Source organism: Bombus vosnesenskii, unplaced genomic scaffold, assembly GCF_011952255.1.
Source record: "Bombus vosnesenskii isolate JDL3184/JDL3185 unplaced genomic scaffold, Bvos_JDL3184-5_v1.1 scf7180000014535, whole genome shotgun sequence".
NCBI classification, from domain to species: Eukaryota; Metazoa; Arthropoda; class Insecta; order Hymenoptera; family Apidae; genus Bombus; species Bombus vosnesenskii.
In genome coordinates, this window is record NW_022883506.1 from 1,108,747 (window position 1) to 1,127,422 (window position 18,676).

The 18,676-nt window shown below is 36.2% G+C and overlaps 1 protein-coding gene across 4 annotated transcripts in view; it reads right to left on the bottom strand.

The window, feature by feature from the left end:
* The window catches only part of LOC117240008 (thyroid receptor-interacting protein 11-like), a 45,152-nt gene that overhangs the window by 13,396 nt on the left and 13,080 nt on the right, over window positions 1-18,676 (bottom strand). The window contains exon 1 of one of the 4 annotated variants that reach the window (XM_033505835.1): window positions 15,676-15,917. The exons of 2 other annotated variants lie outside the window; for them this stretch is intronic. The gene's annotated coding sequence lies outside the window, so the exon portion shown is untranslated. Of the gene's footprint in view, window positions 1-11,664; window positions 11,671-15,675; window positions 15,918-18,676 lie in introns of those variants that run through there. One more of the 4 variants, XM_033505836.1, reaches the window with a different exon arrangement.

Sequence of the window (18,676 nt, forward strand, 5' to 3'; positions counted from 1 at the left end):
ATATATCACATATTATCTTTCATATAACGCGTATCATAGACCTGTGATACAAAGTTTGTAACTACTTTACACAGAGAAAATATATTTTTCAATCCTGATACAGAGTACTCTAATGAAGCATAAAAGATTATAAAGTAACGATCGTAAATGAAAGGTTTGCCTTTACGGAAAGATGTTGCATGTAATTCATTAAAAACGTTCGCGTGTATCATTTGAGAAATAAAAGCGAAGGAAATGAACATGGTATATTGATACGATCGCATGACACTTGCCTCGCGTTACATGCGAAATTATAAGGTACGTGGAAAGAGATCAGTGATATCGTCGATTGAGATCCCAGCTTGATTGAATCGCGGTTGTTATTCAAGTTTTACACCAAGTTTTTATCGATTATTATTTTATCGATTATTTTGCACATGAATCAAATTGTTACAAAAGTAAAGAAAATCAAACTGTGACTAGAAATATGCAAATACGAGAATTCTTTTGCTATACAAAAAGCATACATTATACTACACGCACACAAAGAGCTGAAAATGTAATAATTTTTCGATCTTAACGAATCGTTCACGTTTTTGAAGCAACACACAATAATTTTCTGTTTTCCGATATCGTGCTAAGATGGTCGGTATATCTTTACTTTCTACATTTCGACAAAAATAAATGCTATCTGCCCTGCAAGCCTTTAACGGCATGATGTTTGTACGCTTATTAGTGATAGGGATGATAAAGCCAAGTGATGAAATATCTATAAGTTAGCTTGGTTGAGATTTGGTTGGAATTTCACAAATGCATTAATCAGTGAATTTGAAAAGAGATAAAAGATTTACGTTATATACTGTTTGTAATTATTTGTATGATTTCAAAGGTTACTTCCAAAACTAATTCGTGATGAAAGCAGCGTTAATTATTGCAACGCAGAGACCTCTATGCTAATGATAGCGATGAATCTGTTACCTCTTATAATAGAGTCAGAGAGAGTCGTACAATTTCTGGGTATCAATAATAATGCAAGCGCTTGTAAGAAATACGAAGGGGAATTAAAAATATGTTTGAGTAGTGGAATATATATAATGTTTGTACAGAAGAAGAAAAAAAAAACAGCAAAAGGAGGATTGAAATAGAAGTAATGCATTTATCTGGAGAAATAAACACGATGAAGAAATTATCAGCAAGTAATAAACGTTGCATTTGCCACGCCTTTATGGATAAGGAAATGGAATCTGTGATTAAGCACTTTTATGCGATTATCATTCAATAAATTTCCTCTTTTTTCTTAGGCTATATGAGATAAAGTATGTATGTACAGTATACAGTTAGCAACTATTTGAATGATTGCACTAAGATCGAGATAAAAATAAAACATGTATTTTTCTTTCAAAGTATTTGCTGCGTAGGCTTTTTTATAATTTTTTTGAAATTTTGATAATACGTTATTTAGTACATTATCTAGCCTTATCAGAATGCTTGAAAATCTTAACTCCTTAATCCCTATAGCAAGCCGCTGTAAAAATGACTTTTCGATTAATTGCGGAAAAACCGCTCGTACGAAGTCGTTAAAAAGACTAATATAGTGTGTCAAATGACTAGAAGAATTTTCTTTTGACAAAAATTCAATCTTCGCCTCGTCGTTTCAACGACGTTTGCAAATAAACGTAACGGGAAATATGTAACATCGATAATTTCGGCGTCCAAAATGCGGTATATTATAATGCGAAGTTCCTATTATGTCCATTTCTGAATTTTTTGTGCGCTCATAGAAGGTACAGACAGCCAAGATATTTCTTCCTAAAGAGAAAATCTCAAATATACGCGAAGAATACGATCTTTGAGCATCAGCGTGTTCTGTTTTTGAAAGATATTGTCACGCTACAAATACCCTCATCTTGTTACAATTTTTAATGTTACAGTTACATTACGATACGTGTCAGCTATAACTTCCAATCTAAGGATGCAGCTGTTAAAAATAAATACGTCAAAGTTGGAAGATATTTAAATTATTAATAATTAATTTTTATTTTAAATTGAAGAACATTTAAATCGTTATTCAAATCTATTTGTTAGCAGGTATGAAACGAAGTTTCATGAAATCACACCATTTTGCAAGTTGCGTTGATACATTTTCATATTGAGACGTTGATAATCAGATTCAGGAGATGATTGCGTTGTCAGAATTTGCAGAACTTGTTGCATGCAAACTTTAAGCGAGATTCACACTCCACTATTTGTACAATTCAGTGCAACGTTACATAATTATTCAGATCAAAGTTACAATTTACACAGAAGTGCCATAGCAAAATTTATATACACAGAAATATTTATTGAATTATGCACTCTACCTATCTAGAATTACGAATTCTCTGGAGAAATTAATTCCGAGAATTAGAGATTTAGAATCCATATTTTCGTTCTTGATTTTGACAAATTAAAAAGATTACTCGAATTTAAATTTAACAAAGGGCATTGGACACTCAAGTGTTAAAATAAATTCTCAAGTTTTTACCAAAAGTATGAGTCATTCTAATTTTAAGAATGACAGGCTTCGTTATGTGGTAAAACATACAAGAATAGAATTCAGGACATGATGATAAGCAATAAATTGATTAAATCACATAGTGGATGTCAATTATGAACTTCATTTCTAATCACGTTCTGGTCCCAGCATTTTCTAGTTCAGACTGAGATTCGATTTCTATAATAAAGCAAAGAAGTAATGAAACAATGCTTATCAGTCAAAAGCAATATATTGACAAATTAATAACCACTTTTGCCTATTTTTGGTTGTTTAGAATTAAACCATAGCCACGACGAATAAAGTCTAATTACAACATTAAAAAATATATATTTTTTTATTGTGACGATAAGTACGATCATTTACTCATAGGCAAACTTGAAAGAGAAGGCAAAATTATCCATCGAAGGATTATGAATAATGATACTTAAAATGAAGACTGAAATCTTCTATTATACGGATTGTGGATGTACTTCGAGTACTCCTAAACAGTAATTATAGCCTTGTACAGATATATGACGTCACAGGACTTCAAACATGGTGACGAGTTGTACGAGTATCGTTAAATAGATATTGAAGTGAATGACGTGTAGCAAGGACAAGTGCAACATAATCTGTTCTACAAATAATACTTATTTCTTTTTGCAAAAGTCTGAATAAATTTAATTTCTAATTAACATTTGACATATTACATTGTAAAAAGTAAAAAAGTCATAGAGAATAGTTGATTTTGATTAAAAAAAAAAGTACACCAGTTCTGCCTGTTTTGAACACAATTTCTTCGAACCGTCCTACTTCTAAATGGTTCACGTGTAACCATGTCATCTTATCGAAGTAACGTGGCGAACTATACCCTACAGATACTGATAGTAACCGTGGGAAAGGAAACACCTCTATTACTTACTCATAGAAATGTACGTTATACTAATTTTAATCAGGCAAAATATTTCAATCTTCTAAATTAACCAATTCGTTCGATTTATAGGATCTACACGAGACAAGAAATAAGCATATTCCATTTAACAAATAAGTCGTTCCAGAGTCATAATCGTGTACTTATTTACTCATGTATACGGTAAAATTGTGAAATTCCATGGGACTCGAATGATTACCATGAGTTACCAAAAAACAATCGTGACTAACAACGACCAGATAACGTTTAATTGCAATCGATTAGATGTCTTCAACCGATGTTTCTATTTCGACGTTTTGGAATGGAAAACTCGCAGGAGGCGGTTGAACCGCTACGTTTAAACCACGCATAGCAGATGCTATACTCGATATTCTAACGCGAGCTATGTCAACACAGACTGTAATAAAACTTGCGTCATACCGTTTGTATGTGTTCACGTGCTTTGTTTTAATTGCAGGGAACTTCATCGCGCAGTTCTTTGCACGAGGCGCAAAATTCTATTCGATAGCGAACGATCAAACGTCAAGAGAAGAATCGACACTTATGAGAATTGTGGTGAGCTAGAAACTTACTATGTTTTCTCTTGGTAATGAAGCATCTTCATTGTCATATATCGACTTAAACAACGTTCAGCAAGTTAAACGAAACTTAAATGAGATGTTATTCAATTGTCAAGCATATTGTCAAGTTCTTATAATTAAATTGCAAATAAAACCATTTGTCGTCATAAAGAATCATTCTACATGTTATAACAAGAAAAAGTAAAAGAAATAAAAAAATTAAGAATATGTAGCCACGTTTATTCATTCGAGAAAACTCATGAAGCAAAATATCAGGATATGGTTAAGAAAAAGTGTCAGGATGTGATCGTAGGCTTAAAAATCAGAGCCTTTTAGCTACAATACTACAGCCACATTTTGCCGAAGTTCTAATAATTCTCGAAATTTTTATGAATTAAAGACGCAAAATTCAAGGTGGTATGTATCGAAGAACAAAAAGTTTACTTTTAATTACTAATGGTTTTAATAATACCTATCATTTATAATCAGATATAATTATTAACTGCGTCTCTCGTGCGAGGATCAAATAATCAACGCATTTTGTAACATGGATGCAATTATGTAAAATATGTACAAGCTACGCGTAACTGTGTGGCACGGCGCAACGATTGCCCGTTTACATACACGTTTCGTTTCATCTCACGTAAATCAATACCAACTCTGGAACACGAGGATTTCGTTAATTGTATACTTCGTTCTTCTCTCCCGCTTTTCCTTTCAGCCTATCCAGCAAATGATCCGTTTTGCTTCCGATTTATACTAGCTCTCCTACGTCACGAAATATTCGTCATCGGATTTATCAATAAAAATTACAAACTGTCAAGGAACACAATTCGATTTTGCGAATTGTTCTCGAATTGTTACATCGTTTAGTAATTCAAAATAGGTACTCCCATCAATTTATTCAATGCATCCTTTCCACTTCTCATGTTTTTCGATTGTTCCATTTGAAATGATAAATTGAATCGCTGTATAAAAGTTAATTGGCGAAAATATGGTAGGTGTTGTTTGAATCAAAATTCTCTATCTTTTTACGAGTTTCATATTTGTATCGAATAATTTCGATTGCAAAATAAATTAAACACGATATTGTAAACATGGCAGTTGCTGTATCGAAATATTTAGCCGTTCATATTAAAATTTTCACACTTTACTCGCGTAATATTTTTTCGAAATGCTTACACGTTAGTATCTGCTAGTTATAAACGAAACCAATTGAAAATTAAATTGTGCAATCAATTAATACCGAATGATTATTTCTTACCTCGCGTGATTGGAGTAAAATGCAGGTCGGGGTTAGAAATGGCATTCATTGATTGCTATTGGAGAGGCAATTATCTCTCGCGCAGGATTCGAGTTAGATGAACGTTAATATCAATTCGATTATTTTAGTCGAAAATGGGTTAGTTGAAAATTATAGGCTCCGTGCAATGAACAACTTGTCGATATAATTACGTTTCACTGATTCTAAAATTATATAAAATTTTATATAATTTGGTAAGATATTTTCGAAGCGACATTTCCACAAATAAATATAAAACGATACAATTCCAAATACATAGTAAAAACAGTACAGTAAACAAAATTGATAACAATTATCACAATAACAATAAAAAAACAAAATAACAATAAAAAGGAAATAATAAACTCGAGTGTTCCAAGATTGGTATGAAGTTATGAGCAATTTCACTATCAAAATTGAGACCCGGAAATCAACGTCAGACAGCGAGACACCTCATGGTTGGCACTTATATCGAACAAAAACAAGGGAAAATGGAAAAGAAAGGGAATTACCATCAGAACAGCCGGACAAGCAACGCAAGGAGGTCACGATAAGAAGTGCGTAACCAAAGGTTCCCCCGTTCCCTCCACCTAGATATGTCAGTCCAGTGGACTGAGTCCAGGTATCAGGAATAATGAACGTTCGAGTATTCAGCCACTGGGAGCATTGTTCGCGCTGCAAATATTAACCACAGTCTCGAGTGCAGCTCGCGACATTTCTATCTACCGGTGGTCTTACGCGTAAATTTACAGTAAAAACAACGTTTTCTTCTACAAAAGCGTATATGTCTATACACGGGTTGGGTTGAATTCGAACGATCGCGAATCCAGTAAATTGAATTGAAAACTTTGTAACTCGGTTCATTAATCGTTATTCATCTAGACGATTAATTTTCACTTTTCGACAACATCAAATGATCTTCTGAATGAAACGGCTAAAAGAAAGCAGATTGATAGCCAAAACTTCTCGGATTATCTCCAAAGTTGCAAATCGGGAATACGCGAATAGGTGCTTAAAATTCCAAATAACTTTTCCAACTTCGGGGAAACGTAAAAATAAAAGGAATGGAAAGTTTAGGTATATATTATATTATTTATGAAGTTATTATTATAATTGTTAAAGAATGCAGGCTAATGTAAAATTGCCGATGCAGAATAATATTTAGTGATTCGAACAGGGGCAACATAGCACGAGGATTAATACAAGAATTGCCAGCAGACTCGATAAAAAGCGTGAAATCGCTGAAATTGAAAGGACTAGCGTAAAGCAGATTACAAAATGAAGAGAATTTATACGGCACACAATGCGGGTTGTTACTTTCCTGTTACTCGAAAAACTATTCATACTTAGTGTGCATGCCGAACGAATTAGCACAATGAACGTGCGCCAGCCTGGAACGTAAAAGCGAAAAAATAATTTACAGGAAGAATATTTATCGTAGAACGATACTTCAGCTAGTCAGTAGTCGGTAACTAATTGCTCTTTAAATGCAATGCACCGATACATTTTATTATGAATATTATCTTCGACTAATGTTCGTTCAAAATACCATAAAATTTGCTGCTCGTTGCTGTGCATGTAGGTTAATTGTATTGTGTAACGAGGGATGGAAAAACACACGTCGATAACGCGATATAATTTACGAAACTGAAAGGTAATAGCGGGGAGACGTATTGTACCAACCGAAACAATGGATAGCGCAAACACCTGCATCACTGAAACGGCTCTGCTTTAGACGATCGATCATGTTGCATTAAGCTCTTTAATTAAAATGCTGTCCGGGCATGTGTACGCGCACAATGTGACTAGGAAGAATTCTGCTACCACATTTACCTCCTATCAACAGTGCAAAAAGTATTAAGTCTAAAATCTCCCCTTTTATAAAATCGGCAGCGATCGAATTTTACCAGTGTCGGTTAGTAACTTTAAAAAACTAGAAAAGAATTGTACAATTTTTACAGTGGTGAAGCAACACTACCTTCGAATTTCTTAATACCATAAAATGTTATAAGCGTTGCTTTATCACGTGTACACGCAAGGAACCAAGAATACAACCGAAAGAAGTATTGCTAGAATATGTATATCATTTATGACGAAAAATCCTCGGCAGTTCACAAATAAAGAGGACGCCGTGGTACGACCGTTATCGAATTATCAAGCCTTGTTACGGTATGAAACAGACATAGCGCCTGGCATAATTACATACGTTTGTGTCGTTAGTGTTTCAGTTTAACATGTACTGCCCTAATCTCCAATACTCGACGTAGTTCGATGGTGATCATCATACAGACTGTATGTTTCTGTAGCGGCACTCGACAGTAAACTTTCCAACGGTTTCTGTCCCGTGGCTCGCTACACAAAGACCCAACTCTTCGGACAAGATGATTGCTAGATGTCGATACATTCTTACAGAATATTCTCAGCTAGCCTAAGGACCCGCCAAAAATCTTAGGATTTATTTAGCTAAAGTCCTGCAAAGGAACAAATAGCCTTTGTCTTAACAGTTCCTCAGTCTATCACCTACTAGGGGAAAACACGGGAAATCTACTTTTTCTCGTGTACGATGTTTCCCGCTAGCAACTTTCTCTCACGGGCAGTTAGCATCCTTTTCCAACGACTAACACAAAATTCGCCAATTAACAACGACGTTCATTTCCCTCACTTTCCGAACCAAGGTTTTCCTCAACGAATCCGATGATCTCGCATCCTTAGACACACCCCACCATAGTTTTCCTTTGCAGCATCATCGTGAGGGAAAGTCAGTCGCTACACAGTCGTTACAGTCGCAACGGTCCGAGTCAATCATCAATCCAAGTTTTCGACATATCGAGCAATCATCGTCCGAACTTATTTCGCGCATCAAAACGCATCGACCAGTAGTTGAATTTGTAACCGCGAGTTCTACCCATCGGTGTACACATGCAATATATGGTTAATAAATATTTATTGTTAAACATATTCGAGGATTTCTTCAGTACCTATCACGACCTAATCACCTCACTTCTATAGGGTGTCTGAATTTTAATTAGATGTAGGAAATACGGATGAAATAGATTTAAAGAAATTACTTTGAGAATTCTGTATTTTCTTTACTATTGAACGATGAATAGCCTTTAGTCTTACGTATCGAAGGCTAAGTACCTTGACATACATAGTCAAAGGCCGATACTAATATTCAATTCTATTAGTACCATTAATATCGCTACTTAAATTTATTAACAACACTAATATTCTTAACTAATCATGCAAACAGATACTTAAGTAAAAACCAGTTGAATGTTTTCGGTCCTATTATGATAAATGTACCGTTTCAAGAATCAGAGATTTAGTAATACTGTTTTCCAATTCTACATAAAAATGGATATTTCGTTACAGTCTGTAAAAAAGCCTGTACTCATAAAAAAGCAAAATTGGACACAGTGTACAGGGCAGAGCGGTCACAAGCGCCATAATGGCGGTTTAAGGGTCAGTGAATAATTATAATAAATGTTGGTCACAAAGTTACGTCATCTTTGTAATGTTCTATCATCTCCGATAAATCGAGTCATAAAAAGGAATCTTTACGCTCTCTTCATTTCTGAATCCTTTCGCTGCACCAACACGAACTTCTTAAACACGTATTTCAAAACGATTGCTTCGTTCTTTTCATCTCCCTGTCGCGTGGGCTTCGTGATTATACATCGTTGTGTTCGATTTTATATTCGATCAAATACTTCCGACTTTCGAAACGTTGCATCTACCTGCAAAATATTATTATCAAGCGCAGGCAAAAGCTTCTTTGAAGTTAGTTTACGCGTTTCGGCGTAAAATAAAACACTCGTTGAGAGTCAACATCATCAGTCAAAAATCAGTTTCAAGCTTAACCAATACAAAATGAACTTCATAGAACATTCTCAAAATTCTTTATTTTCGTAGAAAATCGATCACCGATTGAAATCCTGGAAAAGAAACGAATTACCGTCAAATGCCGTCGATGGTATGAATTCTACTTGTGTTGCCATAAATTATCACAGTTTTCGAGATTCTTTATCAGACCCAACGCTCACTTTTATCGTGACATTAGCAAATTTGGCTCTTAAATTTCGCGAACGGTTGCGGGAATGTTCCCCATTGAGGACACACGATCACGAAATAGAGGATCAGAGTTAGGAGACGAGCGGCGATTAGTCAGCAAAGCGACAAGTGTGTTTGCGACGAGACTCGTCGTTCCCATCGCTGCGTTTTTTTCCTGTTCTTCGTTTTCTACTGCCTCCTCGGCTCTTTCCGAGTAAGTCCACCGGTGTCTTCGTTCCCTTCTCGCGATATTGCCGAGCAGGATGGAAAAGGTACACCGTGTCTCGCGTTAGATACTGAGAAGTTAGCATTCAGCGCGTTCCAGTCGAAGATAAGGGAATTGGGTTCACAGTCAGCCGCAACATCGCAGACCACTTTTTAATTAATGCGTTGCCTACGCTCCGCGTGCGATTCAAAATATTGAAAAAGCGGGAACGAATTTGGAAGACGCGCTTGTAGCTGACATTTTATGTCAGTTTATTACAGTTTAACGCTCGAACAAAGATTCCTTTTTTCAATCTTTTTCGCTCGCAAGTTCTTGAAACTCCTAACGATGTCTGTGTCACCAACAACGAAACAATTCATTGTATTATCCTCTACAGTCCTGCATTTATCTTCAAATATTTCAACACTCCCTTCCGTTTCGTCGAATACGTATCTGGTTCGAGCGTTTGCAAACAAAATGTAGCCGACGCGGCGTGACGCATCGAGAAATGGAAAGAGAGAAGAAAAAAGGCACGATGCTGTTTCAGAAAGTGTATTACTCATTCGACACGTGCCATTGTGTTCCACGTCACGTAATGCGAACGGAAAAATCTCATATGTCGCGCGATTTCGCGTAACCGAAATAAAGTCAACGCAAGCTGGAAATTCGTCGAGTTCTCGAGCTCACCTATGCGAGTCGTCGAGATTCACCGGAAAGCAGGTTTCTTCCTCTCCTTCCTGGGAAGCGAGTGTCTCTCCCCGTTTTGTAATTCTTGAGCAAATAATAGCACCGAAAATACACACTGGCATGTGTGAAAGACCTTAGAGAAACTCGGCATCCAGTTCATGGAATTTGTAAAACCTTAAACAATGAACGGGACGCGTTGGAAATTCACACCGGCGGGGCGCGGCGTTCGGTCGGACTCGATAAGAGGTAACGGACGGCTTTTGGTGAAAAAGAGGGCAACCTGGCTGGTACTTGAAACGTGTTAGCGCTTATTCACTCCATCAAGCTGATAAAACATTGACTGTTCGAAAAAGAACCCGATACGTTCCAAATACTTTAACGACGTATGATGTGTAACGTGGCGTTCATGTGTACTATTAATGTGAATTTCATCAATTTTATCGTCGACGTACGATAAAAAGGATTCCTACGAATCGTCCGATTCGATTTGCTTTCTATTCGATTCTCTTTCGATACAGCTATTACGCCTTTCAGTTATCCTTGGCAGCATTTCCATAGTAGTAGCGTTTCTTCTAAAAATATAAATAGGTCTCGTGTGAATATTAATCTCCTTGTTCTAAAAGGAAATTGATCTACTTTATTCCTATGTACAAGTTACGTCTTTAAAGTTACAGGATAAGACTTAACTTTTCACGTAAGAAGTTTATTTGAATGCATATCGTTGATGCAATAGTTATATCATGACAGACAAATGTTTTATCGACTGTTCATGATCTTTGGTACACCTCACCGTTCCAGAAAAAGAAACTTTCCGCAGTCTCCCTATAAACGGGAGAGTAAATGGTACAAGGTGATATTAGGAAAAGTGTGCTAATATCAGTGTTAATGACAGTGATAGTTAGAATCACTAATAAATTACACTATGTTGTTGTATACTATGTTTTCTTAGTTATTTCTTGATCAGTCTTACGTTATGTACATCCTGCGTTAGTAATGTAAATGGCAGTGTTTCATAAAATGATCGTTCACTGTTACGTATCAGTCGACGTTTCTTGGTGATATACATATGTATGTAGGTCTACGTGACTTTTTAATGGCTTATTAAATACTTCCAATCTTATGTCACAACTCGAAAAACATGAAACTTGTAGTAGTTCTTAGCGAACATTTGATAAAATATTCCTAAAAGCATTGGTGCAGCTTTTGGAAGATGTCGTGAAATACTTGCAAGAGAGAACGATTTTTCCGAGTTCCCTTTGACAGTTTTCCTTCCTTCCTAACTAGATTATCATGTCGCAAAGTTTTCTAACCGCAATTAGGAAATTTTACAAACTTTTAAGCATTTGCGTCGGCAAACACAAGTCCCTCTGAGTTCGTGGACGCAAACTATCATTCGCGGTGTTAACGAAGAAATGTCAGGTCAGGACATTATTTTCTGTTAATAACGGCAACTGCATGAGTCGTAAATAACAGTTAATACATTTTTTGCATGTATATTTATTTGTGATCCGCGATATATCGCTATCTAAACTATTCGACAATAAAAATTCGGTCGCAAGCGATAATCGTTATCTAGGAAACCTTTAGATATATATTCAGGAATGGGCCTTGAGGAGCATTATTTATTCATCAAGGCAAGAGTGCATGAAATAGTAGAGTAGTAGTGATAATAGTAAACGATGAAAAGTGTTGGTATTATGCAAAAAAATGAAAAAAAGAGAAGAAGAGGAATGAAAGAACGAATTGACATATTTAAAGACGTCAGACGTTCGTGTTCTTTGAACAGTTCAAACACGTTTCATTGCTAGAAACCATCCATACCTATGAATGTTTTATTCCTCTCGTTTAAAATAGAAGAAACTATGTTTATTCTTTATTATTCACGATATAGGAAAGCGAAACTTTAGCTAACGTAACGAAATGAAAATTTGCTATTATTTCCATCGTTTATCAAGGATTTGAAGTTTGCAATTTTCAGCGTCTACCGTAGGTTTCGGAGTGCTTCCAATGTGTAATAATTACGTTAAAGGAACTTTTTAATTTTTAGAGATTTTAGAGGAATTTTCTAATTTCGAAGAAGACTTTCCTAGAATTTGTTCTTATATATCCTTTTTGAATTACGAAATGCTTTCATAAAAATGAAACATAATTATGATAGAAGATGATCCAAGGGTTAAAGCAGAACTCAATCATAAAACTTTACTCGTGCAAACACGAATAAGCAGGACAGATTCTTTATAACACATTGCGAAATAAATTACGTGCCGAATAAATAAATATTACGTGCCGAATCGGGACAAGATATTGCAGCTGACACTTTGGAAAGAAACAATGCGTTTGATCCGACTCCAAAGCAAATCTGATTACATTTTAACCAATTGCTAATCGTGGTTAATTGCATGTCAACACAGTAACATAATAATGAATTACTGCCTTCCTGTGCAAATGTGTAGCGACAAATTTGCCGGGACAACTTTGTCAACTTACCCGCAACTCAATCTCGGTGTCCCCCTTCGCGATGCTGGTAATTCGCGACACTTCAAAGCCCGTACTTGTTATAGTTTAAAATGATTGTCAAAGTTGTATCGGTCGCACGAGATTGATTCAACGAACGGCGAACTGTGACCAGCGTTATTAGTGTTACTGATATTTACGATTGTTGTGTATAATCGGTTTGCAACGAGCCAGTTAGTACAAAGTGGCATGAAAACTATTATTTACAGCTACTTACTCGTTTCAACAAATCGATGGAAAATTATCAATTAATATAATACACACGTTAAACTGGTTGCTATACATTTTTTTCTCAAATCGTAATTTTATAACTAAAAATTATCGAATCAAAAGTCTTGTTTTGCACAAGTCTTGTTTCCAGAGTACATTTTCGTCTACGATAGTGTAATTTTGATAAATTGCTTTTTCATTAATCGAAAGCGTATTTTGTAGTTCTCTTTAAATATTATTTAATGGCCTAAAATATACCAGGTAATTCTATCATAGTTTAGAGTAGCGTTTCGCAGAGGATATCGGATAAAAATCAAATACACGAGTTTACTGTTTTCTAGTATCAATTATACACGATCACCTATCGATCTTTGGTCATCCATGAGCAGATCAGGCCGCGCATTACACGTGGCGTCGCGTCGAGTTTAAAAATGCGAGCGTACGCGAGCACAGAGATCGGGAGAAGCCACATTTGCGGTTCGTGGTACGTGGGTAATCTCATTCTCTGTTCCGCTACCGTGAAATTGTAACGTCCCCCCCGGGCTGGCTCGATTTAACTCGCGATCGCTCCGACTCCGACTGCGATGTTTCTTCGTGCCACTATCGACATCGGTCCGTTTCTCGTGAAAACGAAAGTTTTTAGTGTAGTCAAGCCGATTGAATGACTCGATTCGACTTGATTCAAATCGGTTCCAGAGAGGATCGTTGCGCGGACAGCTTTAAACGCGCCCGGGAAATCTCAAATAATTGCCGTGACGTCTCGTTGCTCCACCGTGCTACGATCCTTCACAATTTCCAGTGAACTCCATTTTCCATCGGTCTATCCAATTAATCAGCTGTTAATAGACGATCGACTGTAATTTCTTATACCCCAGGATCAGTGAAACGCGTTGCTCCATCGACGCACCGCACCGTCTTAGGAAAATTTGGTTGAAATGGATTATTGTTAATAACGTTGGCGTTGTTAACGTTGGACGATAACAAAGAACAAAGCCAATTATAGCGATAAATGTCGAGTGTAAGGTTCTTCGAAAGAGTCGAGACTTTCTTTGTTATTTCTATTTGAAGTAGACATATGCGTTGCTCGATAAAAGAACGTTTCATGAAATAAAATGTTTAATGTTTTGGAGCTAGATTTTATAAACTACAGAAAAGATATAGTAGTAGAGAAAAAGAAACGAAAGATTTGTTTGGTATTTTACGAGTTTCATGGATTGTCATGATCTTTTTACATATAAAGGGTACAGATATCGTAATAAAATTCCTTGACAATGAGTTGTATAATAATCATAGTTCCTGTTGATTTCTACAAACAAAAAATTACAGCCAGAAAAGATGAACTACATTTATCATCGAATTTACCTTTTAATTATTTGCCTTTCCCCGCATATTACATTACTTCCCCCGAATTCAACAACGACTTTGATTCCAGCCCGAGATTACATGTACATAATGGCGCATTAGCGCTATCTTCAGTTATAAAAACAGTTGAAAAATCATTTCTTCTGGCACTTCTCATTTAGCTGGTTGACGTCGAGGTTCATGCGTGACGAAACAGTTGTCAGTGACTCGAAACAAATAACGCCGTAAATTTTGCTAGTCTACCTTTTTTCTTCTTCTAAGTTTTCTCTTCTTCTTTTTTTTTTTTTTTATATTTCTTCCTTTCCTTTCGTTAAGTGAAAATATGTCGGTGTTAATTTACTCGAGTTTACAGCATTCCGCGCGTCGTGTGTTTCAATTCACGCCTAAGTTTCTCCCCTACGCTCTGGGCTCTGGTGTTCGACGAGCATCGAAGAATACGTTTCGCCTGTGTGTTCGTGTACGTTTCCCCTCCTTCTGGATGTGCCACATATGTCCCGGTGAAAATTTTTACCCGGATATACTTAACGAATTTATTTGTCTTAACAATTTCCTCCCGCCGGAATGCACGATCTAACGTGTTTTCTAAAAGCTCGCCGCGCTCTACTTCGTTCTGAATGAAACTGTTATTTGAACATTCTCCCGTGCAGATTAGTCGGCCGAAGATGATGATTTTCCTTGGATCAATGACTCGACACGAAGGATTTGGAAAGTTAGAAACTTCCGTGCAGTGTGCACAGTCGTATTGTTGCAAATTAAATTGAAATTGAAATTAAAATTAAAGACATTGGTATTGAGCTTCTTTCTTTTCCTTTCATTAACTTAGGGAATACATTTTGGAAGTTTAAATCTGGAGCCAAATTTCTGAAGCAAGTATGTACATTGTATATACCTTTCACCATATATTACAAGCTAGCCGGATCCTTCTCTAGAATATCTCTAAAGATGCCTGCAACTAATCGGTAGAAGTCAAACACCTCGCGAATGTTCATAAGCAATATGATAGATTGTTGAATATCTGTTCGAGAAATTATGCAAACTGGTTTGCATTTATTAGGATGGAAGGCCAAGATTTGATTTCAAAGATTCGCGGTAGATTCCTGTGTATATTTCTTTCTGTTGCTTCAGTGTGAAAATATTTAACACATCGGAAGAACGTACAATTTTTCAAATGTAACGCCGATGCGCGTGTTGATGTTGGTAATATTCTAATATTTTTATCGTTGTTCGTATGATCGAACATCTTACTTATAAAAATCTTCGACAACGGCTCAAAACAATTTGACGCGATAGAAATTTCTCGACTGTTCCTCAAACTGTCGCGTTTCCTCTTTTTCATTATCGTCTGAACTTTGGACACGACTGTCAACGGTTACTTACGTAAAGTCGAAACACGTCCCTGCATCGTGGTCTCTTGAATTAATGAACGGAAAATATCACACTGAATTTTCTGCGCACATCTATAGTTACTCCAAATCTGCGAATCTCGGATCGTCTTGTTACGTTGACGTGACTCTTGCAACTGCGGAGCACAGTACGCCAATCACGTGACGGTTTTATTGCGCAACTGGATCGGTGGACGGGGACCTTGATTGCTCTTGCACCTTCACGGATATTTTTGCTTTTCATTTTTTTCCAAGTAGTCGTTCGATACTTACTTTTTATTCGAAAACAATCGATATTTGCTGCTTGTTTCCGTTCGTTTCTTGATGGAAAATATTTCAAATAGTGAGTTTGACAGTGACGTGAAATTTGAATTTCTAAACGCGTTTATTAATCTTGTTTTATATTTTCGTTGTTACCTTCGATTCCTGTGCTTTTATAGCGCTACTGTAAATTTTCTATTTGGCTCTCTGTGAGATGACCGATACAATTTTCCGTTGAAAATCTACTAACACGGAAAATTCATTTACCTGGTACTGTCGATAGCTTTTAGTTAACAAAATAAATTTATATAACGTGGCGTTTTTCCTGTCGTTCGAACGTAACAAAAAAATGAATACTGTAATTCTGAAGACTCGTATTGCGCAACTCGATCGGTGAACGCAGGCCTTGGTGACGCTTGCATCTTTACCGGCATTTTTATTTTCATGGCACGCGGTTGTGAACAACTTTTCCTTTTCATTCAGGTGCGAGGTTCGTCCGGTTATTTAGAAAAATACTTGTTAACTTGAAAGATATTTCCAATCGACAAGATCCTTCGCGATAATATGCTATCTCGATTGCGTTCGTATAGAAATCGTATGAAATTTTAGCGACGTTTGAGGACTTTCTTAAGTAAACTTACAACTCAAATGAAAATAAAGAATGTACTTAGGAGAATAGTTAAAAGGCAAAAATTCGCTTAGTTTCAGTAACGAATTGATTTTTTAAGAATGTCTTATCACTTATGAATGTAACATGTTGGAAACGTGACATGCAAAAAATAGATAAGCAACAGACTAACACAGGTGCAACTGAACATTATAAAGGATTCTGAACTACTGTCTCTAAGGTTAAAGTACAAGGATCGACTTAATTAATTGCAAGTAATGTACGTACGTTCCATACAATTTACGTACTTCATAAATGACACATTTTGTTCGGTTCACTCGAAGTTTAAGACTATTCCAATTGCTTTTTTCTTTCTTGTTTTAATAGGGAAATGTTAAGCGAACATTTGAATATCGGTTTCGCTTACGTGAATATTATACAAGCGAGTATTAATTCTCCGTACGTTTTGCATCGTGCGATAATGAAAACGTTATAAGTTCTATGCGATAAAAAAGCCAGCTGTATCGGCGCGATCGAAATAACGTCGCGTCTCTATAGAACTTCGATAAATTAGGCTGTACGTTAATCTATCAATTGTAAGATACGCAATCTTAGTCACGGTTTTAGAAGCGTAGCGACGTGATGGCACCGAGCAGAAAAAATACTATGTATATCATTCTCGTGCCACGTTCTGTTTTCCATGGTGTTAATTATCGTCAATCAAGAATCTATACATCTAGACGAGTTTCGAATCACTGAAATTTGTTTTGTAAATTCATTTTAGGTCGACGAAATTTTTAATCTTCGCTATTAATCATCGTTAATGAAGGATGCGTATTTTTAAATGGATTTTAAACGACCACAATTCATTCGAAACGTCAACGATTAGAAAAAAAAAAAGAGTACGTTAAAAACGAAAAACATCGCGGTATTGGTGCACATAATCACTATGGCACTCAAATAAGCTTGCACTGCAAATTTTATCACGCGATAGCCTACACACTGACTTTTACAACAAAGATGACGGTAACGAACGTGTATACGGCTAATCGTTCCGTTCGTTAAGTAATCATAGGTAAGTTCGTCCTTCGTCTATTATCTACCGATAGCGTGCTCGCGTTTCACCGTTCGCGTTTCATTTTTAGTCGTTCGAGGTAAAACTAAACCTAATATTTTTTTATTTAAAAGTTAAAAAGTTGATATTAGATAAAAAGTTCTTCAGAAAGATAATACTGACAGTTGAAAATACTGGTAGTAATTCTATTCTATAGGATGTATGTTAATATAACAGTTTATTTAAAGACTTGGTAATTACACGAAATATCTCGTGATTAAGGTGTTTGTATAAAAAAATTGACTTCTCTCGATGTATGGTTTTTGGAAGATGATAATTTAGGAGAACCGTTTGTTTCGTACAAGCTTAAACGAAGAAAATTGAAAACGATAATATTTAATTCAGTACTATATTTTTGCCACTCCGTTGTACTAATTCTTTTATACTTGCTTTCCCAAAATATCGCCTAAGTCATAGCCGTTCAGTCGATAACCCGTCCTAAAAACGAAACTATATGACCATCGATATCCTAACAATCGATCCACGTTCTCAAAATATGAACCAATGACGCAGTTGCGCGATTCAACGCCGGAAATCTCTGTGTTTACCGGGTGCAGCAGCGTTCGCGTTTCGAAACACGTTTGTGGAAAATCATTTCATAGGGTTATTTGTATAGCGAGTGTTAATCCTGTTCATAATGTTCGCAACGTTTCGAGCGGTTTGTTACGCCGTACTGAATATCATCGTCGACAAATGGGCCGCGAGTCGGTTGCAATAGCCATTTTAAGACACGGAGAAACGGTAAACTCTATGGAAAATATCACTATGTACGAACATGGTTTTCATTCGTGTAAGTAACATATCGGTTGCCTATCCTTTCGTCTGATTATCGAGAAGGATTCTTTGCGAGAGATCTTTTTGCTTCTAAACGTAAGTCGCAAAGAAAAATCATACAATTTAATTAAAAACTCGGAATGAGTCGTGAAAGACTTAGAACGAATTAGATGTCTCGATAAATAGTTTTAGAGGCAGAAAAGTTGGTAATTACCCGACGATTCTAATGGAGGATGTTTT